The sequence below is a fragment of the Trachymyrmex cornetzi genome, unplaced genomic scaffold, assembly GCF_001594075.2.
Source record: "Trachymyrmex cornetzi isolate Tcor2-1 unplaced genomic scaffold, Tcor1.1 scaffold131, whole genome shotgun sequence".
Lineage (NCBI taxonomy): Eukaryota > Metazoa > Arthropoda > Insecta > Hymenoptera > Formicidae > Trachymyrmex > Trachymyrmex cornetzi.
This window is the reverse complement of record NW_017295884.1, coordinates 1724274-1744328: the sequence shown is the minus strand read 5'-3', so window position 1 is coordinate 1744328 and position 20055 is coordinate 1724274. Positions and strand designations below refer to the sequence as shown.

The window sequence follows — 20055 nt, the reverse complement described above, 5'->3', positions numbered from 1 at the left end:
TAGTAAAAGTTCTAAAAAGATGTAGAACTAGTGTGAAAAAGGTGTCGAAAAAGTGCAGAAAAAATGTAGAAAAAGTTCAGAAAATAAGTGTAAAAAGAGTGCAGAAGAGATGTCGAAAAGATGTAGTAAAAGTTCAAAAAAGATGTAGAACAAGTGTAAAAAAGATGTCGGAAAAGTGCAGAAAAGGTGTAGAAAAAGTGCAGAAAATAAGTGTAAAAAAAGTGCAGAAGAGGTGTAGAAAAGATTCAGAAAAAGTGCAGAAAGTATTGAAAAAAGGTGTAATAAAAGGAGGCAAAATTTAGCGGCGATCGGAAAAGTGCAGAAAAGGTGTAGAAAAAGTGCAGAAAATAAGTGTAAAAAAAGTGCAGAAGAGATGTAGAAAAGATTCAGAAAAAGTGCAGAAAGTATTGAAAAAAGGTGTAATAAAAGGAGACAAAATTTAGCGGCGACGACGACGACGACAAGCTGAATAAATAAATGACATAAATTGGGCTGAAAAATACGTGCACATATTCATATCTAAGCATCAAGTACACTTATGGACATGATTATTATTTCATTTTAATTGTAAAAATCTATATTCTTTCCCAATATATGCATTTTTTAATAACATCAATTTGTTTAAACAAAACAATAATTTTTAATTATATAAGCGAGTTTATTCCTGTAAAGGGTACGCTGTAGCGTTTCTTTCATGATCATGACATGGTATTATATTATGTACTACAAAAATATACTTGACGGGAGCCGCTATCGCGTCTCCTGATGTATGTGTATATATTCTGCGTTTAGTTAGAGGTTGTATAAAGTATTGCTGTTACAAATAATGTTACAAATTTGATATTAAATATCAATAAAATCAATAAAACATTAATAAAAGTAACATTTCGGTGATCAAGAAATCAAGAAAAGAAAAAATCAAGTTTCAAGAAATGTAAAAAAATTACTATGTATAATTATAATAAAATTATGCATAATTGTGTATGAGCAATTTTTTTTGACATTTTTCCAAACTTGTTTTTTTTTTTTCAAAAATGAACACACAATGCGAAAATTATCCCTTTAATTATTTTTTATATTGTTACATTATACTATTGTTATTGCACTAAAAAGTAATGAGTATAATTTTATGAAAGAAAGAGGGATGTTTGAATATATATAACATATATCATACATGATTATAAGTGTTTATAAATATTTATGTATGTTTATACATATTTATACATATTAATGTATGTGAGAAATCGTGGCCGTTACGTTAAACACCCTTATATGGAACATTCTGCGAATATATAACGATGTGTGAATAAAATATTTAATGATTATTTAAATGTTGTTCTTACAGTCTGAAAATATTTCGGGACATTCTGGAATATTCTTGGAATTAGGAATACACCGAATCGTAAAATTACCGGATATCAGATATCGGATATCCGAGAAGGCAAATTTTTTTAGTCGGATATCCGACATTTTCCAGATATCCGATCGAATTCCGAGTGTTTTCTAAAACAAAATAAAAATAAAAAAAGCCTATAGAGAAAAGGATTGTATAATTTTGCAACAATATATAAGATATTATAGCATCATGAATATACATATTTATTTCTAGAACATTTGTATAAGAAAAAACAATAATTTAATGATATTAAGGGGATGCTAGAGGGACCCGATTATCGATATTGCAGATTGATCAAAATCTCCTAATTGACTAAATGGAATAAAAAATCCTTTTACAGGATTAAAGTAAACACAATCCTGATGTGGTGCAGTGGATGTTATACTAAAATCGAAAAAAAGTAAAAAATTTTTTTAACTTTTTTTTTATTTTAGTATAAAATCCACTGCACCACGTCAGAATTTTGTGTTTACTTTAATCCTGTAAAAGGATTTTTTATTCCATTTAGTCAATTCGGAGATTTTGATCAATCTGCAATGTCGATAATTGGGTCCATCCAGCATCCCCATAAGTCAGTTTTCACGTAGAGACTATAAAAATTAATCATCCCGCACAACTATAATTTTTACACGTGGTGCCGTTGTCGCTATCAACTCGGGCCTTACAGGCCCCTGACTCTTTCCTCTTATACTAAAGCTCCCAGCTCATTTGTACAGGCATAGTATTGTTCTTCGAGGTTTTCTGTAGGCTGCTAGCTACTTATTTTAAACAGAAACTCTGAACAGTAAAATCTGAAACTCTTATATGCAGCACATATTGTGACGTGTCGACTACAGAAGCCGATAACAAAACTGTAAGTTTTAAATTTTCTTTCATTTTTCGTATTAAATTGTAGCTGGCAGCCTGTGTTGTTATCGATACTTTAATTGTGAAGAAGGACTTTTCAATCCATAAACACAATTAAGAGAAAAGAGTCTTCAAAAATTAAATGGTAAAACAGGACACTCCAGCATCCCCTTAAACCGAATATATTTCCGGATATCTACTAATGATATCCGGCTATCCGGTCGAATAATAAAAAAGTGCCGGATAATATCGGGTACCGAATACTTTCCGGATATCCAGTGAATCCCTACTTGAAATATTATTTTGAGATTTTATGAATACATTTCATGAATATACTTAGCGTCAGCTGGCATTTTCTAATCGGTATCGACCGCGATAAGAGCTTTGCGATTGACCGGTGGAACGAGCGGTGCTCTTGTTGACCGACAGATAATTCTTGGAGCAAAGATTCGCGGGCGCTCGCGCGGCGACATGAAGCCGCGAGGCGCGGCAGTCGAACAGTCGTATCGAGACCACCGTGCAATGTGGATGTCGTTTCGCATTTCGCGTGTCAACATCTCGCGGTTTCGATCGGCGCCGTACCTACGTGCCAGTGACACTTGGCGGCTTGCTGCCCGCGGGTAGGCATGCGGGAGCGACGCTGAGAGAGATAGATATATATCCATATATCTGTAAACACGCTACTCGCGTGGCGCGCGATCAGTTCACCGATCGCCGATCGTCGCCGTCCGTAAGTCGTTGACTTTTATCGTCGCCCACTTTTCCTCGCGCAGATTGGATCGGATACACGCACGGATCGGTGAATTACGGCGCACACTTGCCCGAGTTTTACGTTACTAGAGGAAGAGGAAGAAGTTGGAACTTCTGCGATCGACCGGTTGTCGGCCCGCCCACCGTGAGGAAGAGCCGCGGACCTCGGCGCGGACGTCGGGAGACGGAAGTGCCACCGGTATTTTCGCCTCCCGCATGTACGAGAGTACCTAAGGGCAAACGAATTCTGACGATTACCTGCAGCTACTCGACGCGTTTCACTTCAGAGGAGCGATCTTGATATTCTCGATTCATCGACAGCGCGCGGAGCTCAGCGAGCAGCAGGGAACCGTCACCACCACCACCGTCGCTGCCGCCGCCGTCGCCGCGAGGAAGTGAGTAAACACTTTTTGCATTGCCTTTTTTGTTCTCCGCATTCTCGTCATTCGCAGCTGACGCGCGTTCCACGGTGCGCAAGGTGCCAGACCTCTGCTGCAATTTCGATTTTTCGTGATATATCGCGCCTTCCGTCTGTCCCTCCTCCGCAGGCGGAAGTGGAAAGAAAAAAATAAAAAGGAAATGTCGAATGTCTCTCGCAGCGACGTTTGGAATTACCCGCGTAAAAATACTCCTCGCGGATGATTCCCGAGCGAAAACGAGGTCCGTAGACGCTTTATTAAAGCTCCTCGGTGACACGATACGGAACGCACGACGCTAACGCCGCGCCGTCGTTCGTCGTTCTCCACGGTTTGGAGTCTACGCGGTCGGCTGTTAAGTCGAGCGGTGCCTTTCGATTATCGGTAATGAGATGCGTGCCGGCGCTTTCATTGGCCACGGCGACCGCACGCCCGGCCGTCATCGGCTCGCTAATGACGCGTCCGACGCTCGGCGTTCGCGAGCGAGCGAGCGAGCGACGATAAGAACAATGTGTTGAACATCGGATCGCATCTTCTCTATCCCACATTGCGCGAGGCCGGAATCAGACTACGCATTGAAGAATGAGATTGAAGATTGAAAGATTGAAGTTTGACCAATCAGAACAAAAAGAGCCAGAATTTCTTTGTTCTCATTGGTGAAATTTTAATCTTTAATCTTCAATCTCAATCTTCAATGCATAGTCGGATTCCGGCCTGAGACGCGATGGATGTCCCTTTCTATCAGTGTAATTTAATTTTAATCTCTCGGTTTGATTTGTTTTATCGTTTTCTGATTCTTAGATCCGGTTCCATCAATGTAAGATTAACTTTAATCTTGGTTTGATTGTTTATCTTTTTCTAATTGTTAAAATCGGAAAAAGATGAAGATTAAGTTGATTTGAAATTAAAGTTAATTTACATTAGGTATAGAAATAAGTATTAAATATTGAAAATTGGGCTATTCTTTTTTAAGATTATACTATCTATCATTAATTGTAAGTTCAATTTTGTTGGGAAAAAAGATTCTGTTAATATCATAAGAATTTATTTTACTGATTGTATTTCCTGCAATGTTTGAACTCGCAATTCTCTTATTTATATACCTATATATTTTACTTACAAAATTTTGAAAATAGTATATAAAAGATGAACAGTATTATATTTCTGCAAAGCAAATTTTCTATAATGTAATAATTAATGCAGCATTTAATAATAAAGAAGTTTCAGCCCAATTCTATCAATGTGGATTAACTTTAATCTTGGTTTAATTTATTCTTCTTCTTTTTCTAAAACTTAGAACTAGAAAAAGATGAAGAGTGAGTTGAACCGGGATTAAACTTAATTTACAATTGATAGAAACGAGCATAAGTCACTGTTTATCTTTTTCTAATCAGGGGAAAAGATAAACAGTAACTTAAACCGAATTAGAAAAAGATAAAGTGACTTAAACCGTAATTAATCTTACATCGATAGAACCAGACCTTAGAACTAGAAAAGGATAAAAAAGGGGGGATATTGGAGTTAATTCCGGTGGCTTTTTTGTCTTTATTATAGAGCTGCTGATTTGCTTCGAAGGTTTCAACATTCGAACTTCAAAGCTTCGAAACTTCGGCATCATCTCCGAAGATCGAAGTTTCGAATTTTCGATACTTCAATTTTCGAAGCATCGAAGAATCAAAAGTTATAGAATTATTAATTTAATAGTTAATAGTAACGAATATATTTTCATAAAAAATATACAAATATATTTACGAATATATGTACATTATGAATATATTTTTATTTTTTTCTATTCATACAAATATCTTTTTCGAAGCTTTGAATTTTCGAAGCTGTCAAAAATAATAACCTTACTTGAACTTCTTGAAATTCTTATTGAAGTTCTTATGACACCTGAACTTCTTCTTGAAGTTCTTATAACACCTGGGATTTGAGAGGTTTAAATATGTTATTAATTTTTAGATTAGTTTTCCTTATTTTTTGATATAGTTGTAAATAATTCTGACTACAATAAAGAGTAAGTTAAATAGAAATTAAAGTAATTTACATTGATAAAAGTGAACATGATTCTCAATTATTATCGGAACCGGATGATTTTCCTTGTTCCATCTTCAGTGTCCATTTTTTTTCCCTTTCTCTCTTTGCTTTTTTATCTTTAAGCCTCTCATTGAAATCGTTTCCTCTCTGCTCTTCCGCGAGAGGAAATGCTGACGTGTGTGCACTCAGCACTGAAAGTAAGGCAGAAAAGGTAGAAAACCGAGATGGTCCATTTTTCATCTCAAAGCAGGTCTGGACATAAGTGATACCAATCGACTCGACAACTTGGTTTTTCAAATTTGGTATTTAAATCTCACTTTCAAATTCTTGACAATGAGACGAACGGTGCGTCTCGTGTCAATATTTTCACTCCTGATCGGAGAAAGTGTATATACGTGTGTATTAATTTTTACGCGAGTGTTTCAGAGTGTACAGGATTTAGCTTGAAAATGCAAGCCTCGGCGAAAATAATAGCGAATTCGATCACTCGCATTACGCTGAATTAACGCATACTAAAAGCAGCTATCATGCAATTAGTGAAGTTAAATGTAAAAGCATATAAATATTTTAAAAGAGATTAAATGCCCAATAATGACATGATCACGCTATTTAACATAAAGACATTCAATACAAGTGCAGTATCGTTTTATTAAAAGTTGATTATATTATATCACCGCATTTAAATACTTTATAAAGCAGTCTTTAATGTGTACTAATTCAGTGTAGTGTACGGAAAGAAGTTTACTGAAAAATCTAACATTTTTAGATCTATAGATCTAAAAATGATTTTGTTTGGACCATTAAAATAATTGTACGACACTGGTTATATATTACAATGATCTTTAGAACTAATTGTTAGAATGATAAAACTTTTATTAGAGAGCTTTGTCATTAAAACTTAAATGTTCTACATAATTATTTTGATGGTCCAAATAAAGTTATATTCAGATCTGTATCCAGCTATATTTTGAGAACAATTTACTTTATTATTATTTATTATTATTTTGAGTACAGTTTGTTATTTATTTTAGCAAAAAAACTATTCTTTCCGTTTGCGAGAGTGATTGAATTCACTATAAAAAAAACCGATACTGAAATATGCGTTTACATAACAGAATAAATTTCTCAAGTTAAAGAATTGCAGGATAAGAGGAAATGATAAACAGGAAAAGAGGAGAGAGGAAAGAGAGTGGTATTTAAAGTGCGCATTTCCGTCGTTTATACGCAGTATTTTCGACACGTTTATTATCACGTACGTGATTCCTTAGATCCGTCGAACTCGACACGTACGTGAAATCTTCGCATGCGAGTGTAGTAAAAAAAACATTTGCAGTTTGCATTCATCATCGGGCGCTCAGTTGTGGGTTCGGTTGCTATAATAGCTCCTTGCTAGTTTTCCTGATAACGCGTCAATGAAAACTGGAGCATTGGGGCGGTCACGTTTAATGCTGAATGCCAGGAATCGCGTACGAGATTGATTTTTTCATCCCCTTTACCGTATTCGAATTTTTGAAAAAAAGAAATAGAAGCGTAAAAACTAAAAAGCTTACCAACTGGAATGGCATTTTTTAAATATAAACGCATTTATTAAATATCAATAAATCGAGGCGATGTCCTCGATCGAGTTGTCTCGATCTTAATTTGTACCTCTCATCTCGTACCACTCTTACTAAAATAGTACAAAACTAAGTAATGTAATCAAATCGAAATAAATAAAAAACAAGAGAAAGTAAAAGATAGGCAGCCGGGAATTTGCGCGGTTCAAATTACGCAATACGATATAAATAAGACTTCAATATATTTACAACATTATATTATCATGTGTACATAGTTCGACTTTTAGCAATTAGTCATTTTCAACTATTAGTTAATACGCAATGAATGTATACATTTAAGTTCCAATGAAAATCATGGTAATATTTCTCATGAGGCAATCAACCTTTCTCTTATTATGAAGAGTCAGAATAAAATAGTAAAATATGTAAAATGTACGAAAAAATCGTGACTTAATCGCCCTTCAGATTCGCACGTTTCAGTGAGATGTGAAATCTTGTTGCTGGAAGGTAATACAGCACGTATCCCACCAATTACCAAATGTCCTCGCAATTAGTGTTAAATCAGTTGGCTTTAACAGAGATAATACCGCTGTTCGTGGGTAATACGGTTCTTATTTTCGATATCGTATCACGTACACACACACACACACACACACACAAAATATCGATGCGTCTTCCGTTAATAACACTATTCTTGCGTAACGGTGGATAGCTTGGTGCGGTTAATCAACGTTTCGAAAGACGTAGCAGTATCTTTCTCAAGAAAAATGATACTCGTTATATCCCGCGAGATAATGATGGACACAATGAGATAGAAGACTGCCAGCGTCTTGGAAGCAGATCCACTGTGATTTTCTTTAGATATTGTATTTTTTAACGATAAAATTTTTCTTGGACGAGGAAGACTTGGGGCGACACGAAATTGCGCTTATCTTTCTTTTGAAAGAGGTGCCAACCTTATTTTCCAGGGTCTTCGAATATCGATTGCACGTATCCGGGGACAGCGGGTTCAACGGGTTTTTATCACGCCGGGAATTCTCCGTAAAACGGATATAATACTTCGTTGACTAACTGGAGTGGGTCAAACGTGCTTGGCGAATCTACAAGGGTTAATGACATCGCGCGCGAATTGCTTCCTTCTTTGCATGTCCGGTTTGAGATAAGAGTGTATTGAGTGATGTTTTGTGTGTTTTAGTCGAACACCCGGCGGCGAAATCAATTAAATAGATAGTATCGCGTCGTATCGTACGGTAAAAAAGGATAGTCCTCTTGTTTACTCCGAAAATTTATGCTCCGTAATATAAAAGATTAATTGAATTTAATTACATTATGTCCGGTTGTTGCATTCGTGTGCAATGCATCTTATATATTTTAAACGTTATACTGAGAGAAAATATTTTGACATGTATGATTATAATTGCATATAATAAAATAATTATAAGTAGGAGCCTCATTTTTATTCTTATTACTGCTATAATGTTAGCAATAATAAATATGTTTATAGTTCTATATATCAAGACGAATATATGATTATTCTCGAAAAATATAATTATATAAATATAATTATTATTACTAACATAGCAGTAATAATTATAAAAATGGAGCTTTCAACCATAAATTATTTTACCGTGCGATTTATAGTCACAAATACTAAAAACGTTTTTTTTAATGCAAGAAGATGCAAATTAATCTTAAGGAAACATGGTTTCAATGTAATGTTTCACGACTCAACGTCGAATACGTAACTTCATTTACGTCACGCATTAACAAGGATGGGATGTCCGCGAAAGGTGGTACGGAGGATATGATATATACATGGAAGACGGACAATTTTTCTGCATTTTGTCAGTCGGGAATATTTTTAGCGCGACACATTCATGCGTTATGGCTTCAAGGCTGCGTTGAGATTCAAAGATGATATTTTCAAATGGAAAGGACATCGCACTGTATAAATAAATATACCTCGTCTAACAAAGTTTAAAATTAGATTTTTCAGTACAATGCGCTTTGACATTTTTTCTTACTGGCTTTCATTTTTTAATCGGGCAGCGTCTCCAGTTGTTCACTCAAGGCGTATGATCTCAAAAATAATCTTGAAAGAGACAAAAAAGTGAAAGGAACTTCTTTTTCCAACGAACGTGTACTATTCTCGTCGATATGCATAATGCATCCGGATGCATAACGCAGCAGATCGCGATTGACGTTATTTACACGGAGAAAATTTTATATTAAGTTTTAATACAATTTTTAAATTACACTTTACTATGTCTTGTATTTTCGATGGACTCTCACAACATGATTCCGACTTAACTTTTACTATGGTAATATACTAATTTTTATCACATAAATAAAGTAATTATTTTGTTAAGCCATATATTCTAACATGAAAACAGTTAATTTTTATGGTACGCAAACAAAATTTGCTAGGTATATTTGATTTTGTAATAAAAAATTTTTATTATGAAAAAGTGTAAAAATTACGTTATATTATTGTTTTTAAAAAAATAACTATAGCATTTAAACTTATAATTTACATGAAGATCGCAGCTACTACCACATTATAGTAATTTTAAATATAAAATTTTCTCCGTGTACGTCTTGAAGTCGATATTGGACGAATTATTTACGCGATAAAATTATATTGGCGCAGTACAATTAATTGTGTCGATCTCTTTGAAAGTCACGGCGGAGATACGATCCTCCCAGCGAGGATGAAACTCTGCCAGATCTTGTCGATTGTAACATATACCTTCCCTGTGAGAATGCTCTTACGTAATTCATGATGAACACTTGCTATCCTCTTGCATGAAATTAGACACCGCGCATGGCTTTTGGGAACACTTCGGCAATCCGAGATCAAGGTATGTCGTAGGCCGTAATGCGTCAGATTGAACCTCAGTCCCGGTTGACGCATTGCATACTGACGACCCTGGAATGCAAGCCTGTTTGCACCTGGTGCGGTGGCGTAAGTTACATCTTTTGAGGAAAGCAAAATGAATTGACAGCAAGTGCAATATATCATACGCTAAGAAGTTGATGGTTGAAATTAAGCCGATAAGAGATATTTAAACTGAAAAAAATGGTCTGGTTCAATTAAATAGTAATTCTATTGGAAAATGGACGAATCAGAATTTTCTGGTTAAATCGGCTAGAATTCTAGTTGAAAAATAACTAGAATTCTGATTGATATAATTAGTCTGGTAAAAATAAGAATTCTAATAGATTTTATCAGAAATATTGTATCAATCAAAATTCCGGTTATCTCAACTAGAATTCTAATAAATTTAACCAGAAAATTCTGATTCGTCCATTTTCAACCGAAATTTTTTTTCAATGTACTTCTGATTCTCTGCTAATATCACGATTAATTTATCGATATACGGAGCGACATTTAAATAAGAATATTTATTAACCTCTGTGAAGCTGGCCCCACTTTTTCCAAAAATTGAAAAAATAAATAGAGTTCTGGTTGCCCCCTCAAGAGTTCTAGAGTTCTCTATCAATTTTAGAAATAGTTCCGTCGATTAAAGGGGTAAAAACACCATTTGAATATCAGGGGAAGCCAACTTCACGATTCCGAAACTTTGAAGGGCTATAACTTCTTTACCATTCATTTTAGAACTTTCATCCATATAGAACAATCGATAGAACTCTTTGGGGGGCAAACAGAACTCTAAAGAAAATAATGGATTTCGAAAAAAAAAATTTTTCCAAAAAAATTAATTTTTTGTTTTCGATCTCAGCTGTTTCATTATTAAGGATTATCATTAGAACTCTTTGGGGGGTTGTCAGAATTCATTACAGGATACCGAAAATCTAAAAAAAGTTTATTTTTCAATAATTAATTTTTTTTGAAAATTTTTTTTTTGGAAATCCATTATTTTCTTGAGAGTTCTGTTTGCCCCCCAAAGAGTTCTAACGATTATCCTTAATAACCGATGCGCTGAAACCGATATCTAAAAAGTTCTAGGGCTTTAAAGTTTCAATTTTTGAAATTTTTTTAAGTCTACGCAGGTAAAACATTTTTTTCGGAAATCCGGTACTTTCTTTAGAGTTCTGTTTGCTCCCCAAAGAGTTCTAACGATTATCCTTAATAACCGATGCGCTGAAACCGATATCTAAATAGTTCTATGGCTTTGAAGTTTCAATTTTTGAAATTTTTCTAAGCACGCAGGTAAAACATTTTTTTCGGAAATTCGGTACTTTCTTTAGAGTTCTGGTTGCCCCCAAAGAGTTCTATCGATTATCCTTAATAACCGATGCGCTGAAACCGACATCTAAAAAGTTCTAGGGCTTTGAAGTTACCTCCGTGGACTTAGAAAAATTTCAAAAATTGAAACTTCAAAGGCCCAGAACTTTTTAGATGTCGGTTTCAGCGCATCGGTTATTAAGGATAATCGTTAGAACTCTTTGGGGGGTAAACAGAACTCTCAAGAAAGTAATGGATTTCCAAAAAAAAAATTAAAAAAAAATTAATTATTGAAAAAAAAACTTTTTTAGGTTTTTGGCATCCTGTAATGAATTCTGACAGCCCCCCAAGGAGTTCTAACGATAATCCTTAATAATGAAACAGCTGAGATCGAAAACAAATAAATTAATTAAAAAAAAAAAATTTTTTTTTTTTCGAAATCCATTATTTTCTTGAGAGTTCTGTTTGCCCCCCAAAGAGTTCTATCGATTGTTCTATATGGATGAAAGTTCTAAAATGAATGGTAAAGAAGTTATAGCCCTTCAAAGTTTCAGAATCGTGAAGTTGGCCCCCCCGGATATTTCAAATGGTGTTTTCACCCCTTTAATCGGCGGAACTATTTCTAAAATTGATAGAGAACTCTAGAACTCTTGAAGGGGCAACCAGACCTCTACTTATTTTTTCAATTTTTGGAAAAAGTGGGGCCAGCTTCACAGAGGTTATTTATTAGCCATTCGATTTCTTTCAGAGAACCTTCGCGACTTAATGTCAGCAGCGTTCTTGTAGATTTAAACGGAAAAGTTTTTACGATTGCAATCCATCCTTCTTGACAATATACATGTACGGTAATATTCCGTGCTATGATCGTGAAATCTTTTTTATAGCTGCAATACAAATAAATTACCTATATGTGAGCCTCCGCAGTTGGGTTAGTGCGTAAATCATATGTATTCATAAACGATAAAATTGTAATTTTCTTACAAGCAATTAGGATGTTCTGAAGTTAGCACAGCGTTTTATTAATTGTCAAAAAACAATGATAACAGTTAGTTATAGTAGCACTTTTCGTAGTTCTGCCGTTCTTGAGTATTTTTATTGGAATAAAAAACCTATGAACTCTTTACAATTCAAGCAGCTATAACTTCATTAAAAAGGAGCGAAATTTAAATTAAAAGTAAGAGTTTTAGAGCTTATATATAAAATCTCTACTTTTAAAAGGTCATTATGTCTTTTGAGTTTCTGTGAGTTTGGTAATTTTTTTTATATAAAAAACTACGAACTGAACAAAATAGGAAATTTTCTTTTCACTATGTGAACTTGTCACGTGTCGAAAAAAACTTGCGAAAATTTTTTACTTTCATGAAAGCTTAGAGTTTGCCCTACAAAATTGTTTTTGAAAAATGTTCTTAAGATTTTTTGTTACTGAGTTATCGCTGATTAAATAAAAGGAGTATTTTAACTTTGATTGCTCATAACTCCCTTTAAAAATTGATACAAATGAATTATATACTTTTGTTCCAATCTAATATTTGCTGAACAAAGTTAAAAGTAAATATGAATCCGCAGACGTTTCGATTCTGGATTTGAATTCTCTTCAGTGCGATAATTAGTGAAGTCGATTACAGACACAATTTTTATAACAATACGAGAACTTTTGTGTTAAGAAAAACTACACGATTATTTTTGTGCTGCGTAATATATTTGGGATCATATTAAATGTCGCCGTTTAATAACAATGTTTTATTCGGCGAATAGCGGTAGATAGAATTGGATGCCCTCATATACCGCTATGCATTGATACGGTTTCATTAGATGATATTGATAGTCAATTGGCGGTTTATTATCCAACTACTGCATCGTTCGACGCCAAGACGGAATAAACGTCTTTGTTGTATTTTTGCAACTCATACAGTTGCTGATATTTTTACAATATATCACATAAACATGAAAAATTAAAATTTAGGCTTGCAGAATTTTAATGGCAAAATTTAATGGGTGAATTAAAAAAAGAAACGAAGTGAAAAAGAAAAAGTTAATAAATGGTTTAAAATTATTAATTCTAATAATTTTAGTAGTAGAATAATATTATCCTATAGTATAATCTAATACTGGAATATTCGGCCTGTATAGAATTTCAATAGCAAAATCAATTTGATCAATCAAGCATCGAACTTATTTCGATATATAGTATGAATTTTAAAAAATACGAGACCGAAAAAAGAAAATTTAATAAATCAATAATTCTAACGAATAGCATAATATTATTTGCATAGTATCTATATCTGGATATAATCTATATACTGGAACATGTATCACTTAAATAAGAACGTGATAATGTTATGGGGTCGAAAAGAATATATTAAAATAGGAATTTTATAAATATACGAATAAATGGAAAAAAGCATACATATTTTTTCTATCTTTTTTGAATGAATTTCTATTGAAACAAGCAGCGGCATGTGGCATGATGGAGTTGAAGAGATTCTCGTGTATCACACGATACACCGAAAAAATTGTATTCTTAATTTAATAATATCCCACTTACGTATAGTATGTTTTCCTCTAAAATAAGCGCTGAGACGATCCTCTTAATTTAAGAGGGTAATCATCTAAAAATAAGTATATTCTTAATATGAGAATATACAGGATGTCCTATTTTAAATGATGATCTCAAATATCTCTTGAACAATACATTTTACAGAAAAATGCTTCAGACAAAAGTGTCTTTTTTTTTTAAGGGAGACATCATCAAAAACCGTGTGAAGCGAGCGTATAGCGCACGTGTGGCGACGATCGCTTTCGCAAATCGAGAATATATTATTAATTTAAGAGGAAATATTCTTATATCTGTTAAGGAGGTTGTAAGGCAAATGCAATATGTTAAGAACTACTTGAAAAAATTACATACTATTCTAAATTTCATTTAATAATAATACAAAAAAAATAGAAACAATTGACCATCTGGATCAAAAGTTATTTAAATAAGTAGTAATATTTTTTAAATTTGTACTCTAATATAAATATGTGAAAATGTATTATAAAATAATGATAAAAATCTCAATTTTTTAATATAAATACTCTAGGACTCTAGGAATTCAACAATATTTTTGTAAAGTTATCTTGAGATGCAGACATTAATTGTTCAGTAAATAAATAAAATTTGTTATTTGTTATAAACTAATGGTGAATCTCAATGAAACTTTGCATAAGTCATGTTTAGTACTTAATATATTTATATAAAAACATTTAGATTTTTCTTATTATTTTAACAATTTTTATTTATAACAATAAAACTAATAACAAATAAAATAAATAACCTATAAAAATGTGTTGCTCAATAAAACCAGAATGTTATGAACACAACTTTCACATGTATGTAGTTTGTTTAAAGCGAAAATATTAATATATGTGTTTTATGCCCTTACAACCTCCTTAAGAGGAAGTATTAAGTACATCTTTCAAGAATACAATTTTTTCGGTGTACATATAATATCATCTTGTGACAGTTATCATTTAAACAACATTTTAACATGCCTGCGTTGAAACGTTCGATAATAACTTCTTTTTATGCTTATATATTATTTTCATATCTATAAAAAGAAATAAATAAAATTACGTACTAAATAGCACGCGTTTATAGCGATGTGATGTTAAAATGAACTTTTTTTTTATTTAGTAATGTGTGTGTGTGTATTAAGAAATTATATGTGTATGGTAATAACATTCTTATTACATTCAGTCATTTACAGTTTATAATGTCTGTCGACTTCCGCTGTTAATTTTCCACGATTTAGTATTTTGAGTTAGATTTATATCCGTAACTCTATTTATATGCTAAATGAAGTTTGCATCATTTTTAGTAAATGTCTGACATAAAAAATAAATATACAAATTGCTTTTAAAAGAAGTACACAATAATAATATAGTGCAAATAATATTCTTTATTTAATTTCACTATGATAATTAATAATTTGTTATGGTATATTATAACGTTTAATATGTATTTTAGTGATAATATTATTATAATTCAAGTGAGACAATCTTATATTTTTACAGAAAAAAAAAATTTAAAAACAGTATTAATTATTTATTAAAACATGTTTCTACACTGTTAAATCCATAGTGTCAAATTTAATCTAATATGAGTCGCCACTGCTCCTACTAAATATATCGTTATTTTTTATTAAAATGATAATTAAATTTGACACTATATAATGTTAAATTGATACTGTATAGTATCAAATATAACCATTGTTTTAGTAAAAAATAACGATATTATTGAGTAGGAGCAGTGGCGACTCACATTTAGTTAATTTGACACTATAAAATTTAACAGTGTAAGATCTTCATATACTTTTGCGCAAAACTAATTTTACTGATTTTATTTTGCTGCAGCTTATGATACTCTCGGAAATGATAATTTCCAGGATATTTTATACGTTAGTATATTCGAACTTATTTATGTAAATTAATTTCTTTTGCGTAAAGGTTGGTTGGTAAAATGTTAATATAGGTAAACTGATAATTCAATAAAAAGACGGTAGGAGTTTTACTCACGGATTGAGATTTGAGAATTATGTAAATAATTATGTATCTCTCACAATGAAAGAATTTTCTGGGCATATAATGTGTTGCTAATTACTTCCCTTCGGATTACCAAATTTATTTATTTTATCATTGAAGCTCGTAAAAGGAGAAAGAGGCACACTTTATTCTTTCGTGTGGTTTTTCTATGAATGAGATCTAAAAATAGCACGTCGTACATTTATGAAAGAGGTAACGTATGTTGACACTTACATAAAGGTAGTTTGGTACTTTTGTAGAAGAGATGATTTTAGAAGAAATAAACATATTGTATGCTGTATTTTAAATGTGATATTTTTTATCAACTTTTTTTGCAGTTAGAAAAAAAGCGCGTTTATGTACTTTTTCACTACGGATTAATTTTAATCTCTATTTAATTTAACTTGAAAGATTGGGACTAATAATCAATTTAACTTAAAAGAAACGGGAACACACTTGACAGATGTAATACTCGATGTCATCTAGTACTTTAGAAGAAGTTATGCCATGCTAAAGTTATTTCTTTATTTTTGATTTTTTGATATTAAAAATGCAGAACATTTTGTTATTTTCGAAAGAACAGTAGAACAATGAAAAGTGTTATCGGAACAATCATTATTTTTTGAAAATTAATAAAATACCGTGCTAACTTCACAGACACTACTAGTAGAGCCACGCTGGATCTATTATGCTAATATACAATACTATTAATCAAAATAATTTTTAAACGTTTCGATCATTTTAATATGATCATCTTCAACAATAGTATACATAAAAATTACAATAGATCATAAATAGTTGCAATTTTCTTTAGCTAATCCTATTACATTGTCGATTTTTTGACGATCATCCTCATTAGAAATTTTTGTACATACAAGTTTGATATTTTAATCGTACTTTACTCTGAAATGTTTCGAATCAAAGATTTGGTTTTCTGATCACAGCATTATTGAGAAGATGTGTTATTTGTTTCACATCCTGTCAACACATATTGAATCTCTTATTATGAATATTTTATGTCTACTTTTTAATTACAACAGCTAAATTTATTCATTAGCTGTTGTAATGTTAAAGAGTGTTAACATAAAATATTTATAGTTACGAATTAGGGATTCAATGTGTTGACAGGATGTGGAACAAATAACACATTTTCTCAATAGCATTGTAGCCAGGAAACGAAGATTCTTGATTCGAAACATTTCAGAGTAAAGTACAATTAAAATATCAAACATGTATGTATAAGGATTTCTAATGAAGATGACCATTAAACAAATCGATAATGTAATAACATTAACTTACACTGAGAGAAATGTTTTGTACCAATAACCAAAGTTTTGTTACTGACACAAAAACTATTTGTTGATATATGATCAATCAAACCGTTGGTTACCTCGACAATATTAACTTGTTGAATTTATTAACTAAACTGATTATTTAATGGTACAAAACTGTTTTATATGATGTTTATAGATCTTTTGTAATTAGAAATAGAACATTTTGTTCCCGGAACAAAATGAATAATATATAAGTATCTCTCACTTTCTACAGAGTGATTATGTTTGGCGTTTTTGAATTTCCTTAGCTTAGCAGAAATATATATAGATTTAGAGTAATTGAGATTACAAATCGCTCTGAAAAAATAGTTACCATGATTGATCATGGTATGGCGAGAACCGAGAAGTCCACGAGATTAGTCTCTAATCGTCTCGGCTTTATAGAGGTAGAATTTCTCTTACGAGAAGACACGCCGTCTCTGATAGCTCCGCGAAACACTCCTTGCTCTACCATAGTGGATTATTTTGTTGAAATTACTAAAAGAATACTTATTTTGTAATGGCAACCAAACTTTACATTGGTATTTACAAAACGTGAGTAACCAAATAAATTTGTACTGTTAAATAAAAAAATTTTGTTCATCTTACAAAAAAATATTGTATTTTGTAATTTTAACAAAGTAATCTAATGATAATCGGCCATTTGTGAATAATTCTCTTTTTTTGTTACCAATACTATATCTTTTCTCTCAGTGTAAGAAAATTGCGACTGTTTATTGTAATTTTTATGTATACCATTGAAAATGATCATATTAAAATGATCGAAACGTTTGAAAAAATTAATTATTTTGATTAATAGTGTTGCATATAACATATTTAAGAAATCCAGCGTGGCTTTGCTAGTCCCAATTTTTTAAATTGAATTGTGAAATCATATAGAGTTTTGTTATGAATTCTAAATTAGTCGATTTAATTTACTATTTTTTTAAAATCCTTACAACTAGGAAAATATAAAAATTAAACTAACGTAAGTTAAGAAATTAAAGTTCTACATTGATAGAAATAGATATTAGTCGAACATATACCATGCACGTGAAAGAATGTATTCGATATTTCTTCTGGAAACATTAAGTAAAATTATTCTTTATACCTATAATCAACGTGAAGATAAGAGCGATATCTAATTTGAATATTTAATTAGATTAGATTGTCAATCACAATAACTATCAATTATTATTGAGCTTTTAAAATTTATTATGTTCTTTGTTTGCTTCTCGTGAAATCTAGATTGTACTTTCGTGTCAAATGGTCGTGTCAAATGGTTGTTAGTATCAGGACTCGTTTTATCGATTTCTTCTGTAAAAGTGAACCTGACCTGACCAACGGTTGTGCCCACGGTTATGGTTGTTTATGTGAACGCGAAGGTTAAGGGTCAGTTTAATTTAAAGAGTAGAGCTCGGACAAAGTCTGCCTCTGTTCGAAGATACTCGATTAAAGCAAATCAATTTATCGGAAAGTCATATCGCGATTTCTCGGTAGATTATTTCTAGATGATCATATCGCGGCCGATATGATTTCATATTAATTTTCTCACTATGCAACACGCAACGATAATCTTATCTTTTGTTGTGGATGAAACGAGAGGATTTGAACTTTCAGATAATTTAACTTGCAACTACACGGAAGCCGCTATTATTAGAATCTTTAGATTTAATATGGTATGACACGATTCTGATTTATTATGCATTTAATATAAAACTTATATTTATACTACATACACATATAACGTATTTGATATCTTTAAATATCATCTGTGAACAGGAATGTACACTGAGAAAAATTTCCAGACTTTATCCGTTCAAAATGTAACAAACGGATATTTCCGATAGATTTTAATCGTATATTTAGGACTATCCGATGAATTTTAGAACTGTCGGATAAAATTTTCTTAATATTTTATCGGATATATATATATATATATATATAGTTCCCTAAAATTTCATCGGATAGTCCTAAATATATGATCAAAATTTATCGAAAATATCCGTTTGTTACATTTTGAACGGATAAAGTCTGGAAATTTTTCTCAGTGTATGTTCGAAGGAAATTATCATAATTATAGAGTCATTTATAACCGGAAAACAAATAGCTTCTAATTGCCACGCGTAACAAACTTCGAACAATGTTTTATGCAATTGAGATTGTTATGCGTGGAATTTCTGTTCACATTCACGAGAGGAAAAATCTCACGACCCGGTTACAGCGTCTTCTCGGATCTATTAGATAGATAACTTCATCTAGCAATTTACGATGACACCATTGAGCAATTAAGTCTCGTTCGTCGGTTGCGCTGCAGTATACACGCTATATTTTTGCGTTCAGAATAATTTTTTTTTTAGTAATAGTCTGCTTTATAATATTTAACAAATCAGAATTTTCTGATTGAATCTATTATAATTCTTTAGTTGTGATAACTAGAGTTTTGATTTACATGATTAGAATTTTCTGGTTTATTCATTTTCAATCAGAAATTTTTCTCAATGTAGTAGGGGAGACCGGGACAGGTTGTTGTCGTACGGGGTTGATTGTCAAAATGCTTATAACTCAAACAAGATACGGCAGAAAAATCTCTTTTTAACTGTAGATAGCTGATATAATATTAATATGTCGTGTAAAATGATTTGCACCACAAGCATTGTATATATTATTTATAGCGATTTTTGAGAAAATGAAGTTGATGAGTAAATTTTTATAATCATCTATTTTGTTGTCTGACAAGTCTTTGACATTATTAATTGTAATATCCCTGCATTCATAGAAAATGACATATCTTAGAAGATCTTTGTTACAATTAAGTAATCATTATTCTAACTAAGTTTGTGAATACAATCTCTTTTATTAAAAATGGCTATGTGGGGTAGATTGACCACAATGAGACGAGATTAGGTGACAATTAATTTTAATATCTTTAGAGGACACATTTTCAGAGAATATACTTACAAATATATTATATTTCATATAGATATAT

The 20055-nt window shown here is 32.0% G+C and overlaps 1 protein-coding gene across 1 annotated transcript in view; it reads left to right on the top strand.

The window, feature by feature from the left end:
- The first annotated feature begins 2761 nt into the window (after positions 1-2761).
- LOC108770737 (Inositol 1,4,5,-trisphosphate receptor) overlaps positions 2762-20055 on the top strand; it is a 73500-nt gene continuing 56206 nt past the window's right edge. The window contains exon 1 of the mRNA XM_018522440.1: positions 2762-3387. The gene's annotated coding sequence lies outside the window, so the exon portion shown is untranslated. The remainder of the gene's footprint in view (positions 3388-20055) is intronic.